We start from the raw sequence: 6,541 nt of genomic DNA, 5'->3' as shown, positions 1-6,541 counted from the left end.
CACCCTCCCCCTCCTCCTCCTCTACCTCCGCTCATATCCTCCCACCGCTGCTGGACGTGCACTGGACTGGACTACGGGAGAGTCCTGGCGGGGCGGAGCAGGCGAAGGAGCACTGCAGAGCAGGGCGCCCACTCACATCCCATCCCACACATCACACACACACACACTCACATGCACACACACACACGTCCTGCAGACCGCTCTCTGTGGTACCGGTGGGACGAGGGCGACAGCAGGAGGGACAGAGAGACAGAGAGTGCTCTGCAGCAGGAGAGTCAGGAGAGGGGGCGTGGCGCGGTGTAGCAGTCTGTGGGGGCACAGCCTGCTCATGCTCCCCCTCCCCCTAAGCTTCGCGACGCGACGCCAGCGAACGTGACGACGCCCTGCTCCTGCTGATCGCGCGGCCTGGGCTGCAGATGAGACCGTGTGTCCTTGAAGGAGGATGGGGGCTCAAGTACAGAACCACACGGCCACTCCGCCCTCCTGCAGCTGGACTGCATGTTGGACCCTGGACCCGCCACTGCGCCCCATAAGAGTGCCATCTGTCGTCCTGGGAACGATGCAGGGGCACTATAGCTGCCCCAACGAGCTGCCCGCCCGACGACAGACACCGGGCGCGGGCGCCGTCGTCGTGTCGTTTCCGTGAGCTTGGGCCCGGGCGGCGCATGGGCGGAGCCCGCGGGGGCAGACCGTCTGGCAGGAGGACCCAGCCGCGCCCGCGGATGGTTTGGGAAGGAGAGGTGGGTTGCACCACAATGCTCGGCCTTCATTGCGGAAAATGAGACCCAGCCGAATGAACAAAACCCATCGCCGCCGCCGCACCGAACGTTTAGCACAGAACAGAACCGCCGCTTTCGATAGCTTTCGAGATGTGTGGCTGGCGCTGGCCCCCCGTGTAAACGCCGCAGGGCTTTTGCAGGGATCGATGTATCGATCCACGGCCGTGGAACTGCTCAGGCATTGCGACTGACAGTAAGAGGCAGCACGGCAAACACCGGCCGCCGCCGCCAGCTGTCGTCCCCGATTTATGGTTCATTCGATCAGCGCACGGCCCGAACGCGTGGCAGAGGGCAGGGGCGGGGGGAGGCTCGGGGAGGCCTCCATGAGCCCTGTCTGCCAGGCCAACCCCCCGCCCCCCGCGGCCCGGTGAGATTCGAGTTGTCATGCCAACGCTTCTTATACATTCGGCTGTCAAGCTCGGCGCGGGTCTGCTTGGCTTTCCCCCTTTGGTGCCCCTCCACCCGCCCCCCTTTTCCTCTCCCTCACATCTCCCCCTCTCTCCCTCTCTCTTCTCATCTTTCTCTCTCTCTCACTCACTCACTCGCGTGGGCCGCGCGCCGCGCGCACTGCCGTGCCGTGGTGTCCACGCCTAACCTTATACGGGCGTGCTCGCGCGCTGCCTGGCGCGGTGGGGCAGGGTGGGGCGGGGCGGGGTCGAACATGTCCACGGCCCTACCTCTGTTACGTTGGCAATACTTCTTGGCCAGTCGGTCCTGCAGCTCGACTGCAGAAAGGAGCTGGAGCAGAGAGACTGCTGTTGTCATTGTTTTAAATCTCCAAAATATGTTTGAGTGGTCCGATTGTAATCGCGCTGGCTGTCGCTCGGAGGCGCCGCCGGCCGGGCCGGGTGCGTAGGAGGACAGGGCGGTAATGTCGTCACGCAGGCTGCTCTAACTCGGGCTCTAAATGTGCGGAAGGGGCGTTCCCGAAACGCGGCACGGCGGCGCTCACCGCTGCTCACTACACTGGCGGAACGCCCCCGGAACGCCCCCCGAGTCTGAGGCTCTTTAGTCGGACTGGGCGCGTCTCCTAGGTGTGCGCGAGTGTCTCCACGCCACTGCCGTCGTCGCCATGGTGGCGCCTCCCTGCATCCGGAGCACGGGCCGACGCCAAGTCTAAACATCCATAGCTCTTGGGGTTTGTCGCGGCTTTACAGACTGCCGCCGGTGTCGTGTGAACCGCTGCCCTCCGAGGCGCGGCTAAGCACACTGGTGGCGGGGCGGGGCGGGGCGGGCCGGGCCGGGCCGCACCCCCGATTCGACTTCCGTGCCTCGCTGTCCCAGTCGCAGCCGCCCCAACCCCTTTCCCCCTGCCAGCCCGTGCCACCCTTCGGTACCCTTCGGCGGCCCGCGCATGGCACCGCTCCGCTCATCTGATTATACACGACGTTTTACCCCAGAAACAGAGAGCGCGAGCGATTGGGGCGGCGGCGTTTGGGCTGGAAGAGGAGGAAAAGGGACGGGAAAAAACAAAAAGGACAGCTGACTGCTTTTCCACGAGCTGTCTGCGGCGGGGAATAAACAAGAGGCAGCAGTGTGACGTCTAACCGGGTCTAACCGTCGCGAGCGTGTCAGTGGTTGAAAATTTTAATTTTCCCGCGCCCGTCGCGACTCCTTTTTGGGGGAGAAAGAGGGCGCGGAGCGCAGCACGACGCGGCCGGAAGTCATATTGCCGCAGATTGCAAAGAGGAAAATCAAGGGAAACGGTTCGTTAATGCCTTATGACGACGAGGGGGGTGTGGCGGCGATGCGATAGCGAAGACGGGATGATGATTTCGCCTTCAGTATTAATGACATCGCCGATGTGGGCCCGGATTAGGAATAGACTCACTATTCCCTTCCATAGGGCTCCCGATGATGTAGAAGCAGGGATTCCCCTCGACGGAGAGTCTCCCATGGCCCACACCGCCACGACCGACCCGCGACCCTGGCCCCGTGGTGAGGTCTGCTCCGGCGGGTCGCGTGACACTGCGCAACTTCACCGACTTCATTACACAGGCCCGCCGTCCTAATAGGCGGCTTGTCATCGAGAATAAATCGGACCGCATTTCTTTTTACTACCCGCGAGCCTCGGCACTACTCCGCGCGATAAAAATTGAGCCGATGACTCCTTTTTCTCTTGACAACACAAACCGAAACCTCCTCCGCGCAGAGAAAGACAGTCATAAAGGGACATTTGGCGTGTTTTTACAGTTAGCCGGAGGAGGAGAAGAAGGTTGGCGACCGCGCGCGGCGGCCCGGGCTCGTGCGTCGCCGGACGCGGATCAGACCACGACGACGACGACGACTGGTTCCCCCCGCGACGGTCCATTTCTGGTCGGGATGGACGGCGACGGCGACGGTCCGAACAAAAGGCGACATGAGGGAGAGAAAGAGAGAGAGAGCTTCTCTCTGGCCGGCAGAAGCAGTGAGAGGTCCACGTGGGAGGCGCGTGTGGGCGCGGCCGGCGGGGCAAACGAACTGCGGAAGCGAGAAGTACATTTACAACTCGCGGCGGGGCGGTGGGATCGTTTCGGCGGCGGCCGAGGATGTTTTAAGTACTCCCCGCGCACGTAAATCACATCATTTTGTCCGGAGCTTGCGCTCGCTTTATGGGGGAATTCCCCATTAAAGGATCCCCCACGCGAGGAACAATTTCGCATGCCGGCAGTCGCACCCTCCCCCACCAACCCATAGAGGTCGTGGCGGGCCCATACCAGAGCGCGCGGCTGTGTGGAGGGCTCGGCGTTGACGGCGCGCGCATGGCCGTGGTCGTCGTCGTCTCCGTCCGTGACCACTGGGCCAGAAACACAATGCCCGGAAACAAATATCGACCGTCGTCGTCTTTGACTTTAGTGGGTGGCTGGGTGTATGCGGTCTCTTGCTGTTGCCGCGGCAGATTGCACGGCTGGGCCCCTAAAATAGGATGACAAGTATCCTCTATGCATGACCCCCTTTGCCGTGATCATCATCTAGCATCAGACGACCGTCCCGCATATTCCCTGCTGCTCCTGATCGCTCGGCGCGATGCCGTTCATTTGCCGTGTCGGCTGATGCAGCAGCAGCAGCAGCAGCAGCAAAAGCCTGCCATGGCGAGCGAGGACACGGAGAAGTCGCAGCCACGGTATAAGTGCGGCGTTGGAGGTATTATTGATGTCCTGGCGCTATAAGAGCGCGCTCCTGGAAGTGCAGGAGCTGCCCGCCGAGCAGTTGAAGCTCACGCACAGTGTGTCATCTCGAGAGCAGCGGAGGTGCATGGTGCTGTCGTCCCGGTCGTGGCCGTCCCGCGGGAACTTTCTCACATCGGCGCGGTACAAACAGAGCGTCGCAATCACACAGGCGCGCGCGCACACACACACACACACACACACACACACACACACACACACACACACACACACACACACAGTGGAGGCGCAGCTCTGTCGCCGCGACTCGGTTGGTTCCGCTGCAGCCCATGCAGCCCCGTCAGCGCGTCGGGCTCCCCGTCAGTCAGGCGCCGCCGTCGCAGAGGCTCGCCGCCGTCGCAGGCCGCAAGACAAATCGTCGATAGCCCACGATGGGGTGAAACCGCGGCGGCCAGCAGCTGCAACAGGCGCAGCCCGCACCGGCATAGGCGCACTCTCCTCTCCGCCATTCGCTCCAATAATACTGAATACTGCTGCTCGGATGAAAAGTGTGTAGTCGTCGAGCAATATGGACGGGGCGCGTCCTGATGTCGTAGACCATCATCACCGCCATCATCAACAACAACAACGACCAACGCGAAGAGCGTCGCCGCGACGGGCGGCGACGCCCAGCTCAGCGGAGGAAGCAGTGTGTGGAAACAGTTGTGATGGGAGGGGGACGCCATGGGACACCCACGCGCCCTCATGAGCGTCGCGAAGCACCTCCTCCTCCTCATCCGTCTCCTCTCCACCGCCTCGCTGGACGTCCTGCTGCTCGCGACTATGTTGGCGCACACCGGCCGGGCCGGGCCGCGAGCCGTGCGCAGACTTATTTGTCACTTCCTGAGCGCCCTCCCCCTCCTTCCCCTTCCCCCCAAAGCCAAGCCCCCCGCCCAGCCCAGTGAAGTAATAAGTATGCGTAAGCGCGCTCCGAGTCATACCGGCGCGTCCTGTGTGTACGACAGCTGGGGCCGCGGCAGCGCCGCGTCACTCCCAGCTGGGACACAATAATTACTTTCTATACGAACGCCCCACATTTCATCCCCGTTTGTCAACAAGCGTGTTGTTGCGAGAGGACATAAAACTTCGTATTATTTTCATCCAAAAAAATTCGTACAAAGGTTTTCAAAAAATGTGTTGACAGACCGTGGCAGAAAGAATGCGGTACTGTACTTTGGGAGTCTTGCGAGCAAAACCCCACAGTCTACTTTCCACCTCACATCAATGTCGAGTTCATAGTCATAATGTGCCAGCACAGAATTGTGATGTCAAATATAACTGATTCAGAAATTACGTCAATCATTCGCCGGTATGAACCTGCCGGAACCTGCTCAATTTCTCCAAAGCAAGTCCGCATAGCGCCTGGTAGGCAGGCAACGTCTTGCCTGCAGTGCATGTGTGTAATGCGGGCTGGCCTACCTGGACTCTCAGGGGCGCCGAGCTACCTACATTCTGCCTGATCTAAAGCAAACGGACGTACTTTCCGGATGACACATTAGCACCTCTTCGCGCCGCGAACTGTCGCAAACCATGGGGAGGGGTCGTCCCTATTTCTCATATTCATTCGGCAAAATACGGGAGCTTGGCGCCTGCGAACTCAGGGTAGGCCACACCTCGGTACACCCATGCACTGCAAGCAGGATGTTGCCTACCCATCAGGCGCTATAAACGCTTGTTTGTACTGACTGAACTTGGTACGTTCGTAATGGCAAATGACGCGACGTACATTCTGGATGATTCCAAACCACAGGTCTCTGGTAGAGTCCTACAGTGTAGGACTCTAGTCTCTGGCAGGCAACTAACCTACCGGTACTGCATCAGACCGCTCCGGCGCCCAGTCCCCGGCGCTACAACAGTTGATCGTGGTGCCAGGACCAGAAAACCAGAAAGCCCCTCCGGTGGCCTATTCCTATTGTAGGCTTTTAGGCGCACATTATGCTTGTGCTTAGAAGCACAAATCTGTCAAATCATCATTTTTTAAATTTTCTTAATTTTTTGTTTGAAAATCATTTCTACGCTGCAGAATGAGTAACGAACCTAATGCAGGGCAATGTAAAAATACACATCTACAGAGAATTAACGACAGTTTTCAACGACCGTCTATTAATTTGAACGCGTTCTCAATTTCGGGAAACTAGCGCCCCACTCAGAAAGGAGGATGAAACAATTACTCCAGTACAGCCTTGCCACAAGACACCGTGCAGCGCCGTTTGCACCCCGCCATATGTGTGGTGTGACGTCAAAGGGGCGTAGGATCGGCTCGGCCCCCACCATCACACCGCGCGCTCAGGTTGCGCCCATCAGACCCTGGAGAGCGGGACCCCGGCGGCGTAGAAGCTGCCTCGCCAAATCCGCGCACCGAGTTCTCGGTACTGCGCTTACTCACACCACACACCACCACCGCAGTGTCCAGCTCTAGCGAGGTTAGGTTGCCTACGCTGCGGGCGACTCAAGCTGTAGGGATTATGTATATTACATGCAACTCGGGCCGCCGGAGGAAAGCTGCGGGTGCGCCGCGGGCTGGAGGGAAAAAATTGATTCGGGCGTGTGCCGATGGAGGCGATGTAGTGCGATAGCCTACTGATAGCGCTGCCCGCTTTCACTCTAGCTCATTGT

The sequence above is a fragment of the Frankliniella occidentalis genome, unplaced genomic scaffold, assembly GCF_000697945.3.
Source record: "Frankliniella occidentalis isolate FOCC.00 unplaced genomic scaffold, Focc_3.1 Scaffold39, whole genome shotgun sequence".
Taxonomy (NCBI): Eukaryota; Metazoa; Arthropoda; class Insecta; order Thysanoptera; family Thripidae; genus Frankliniella; species Frankliniella occidentalis.
Note: the sequence above shows the minus strand (reverse complement) of the source record.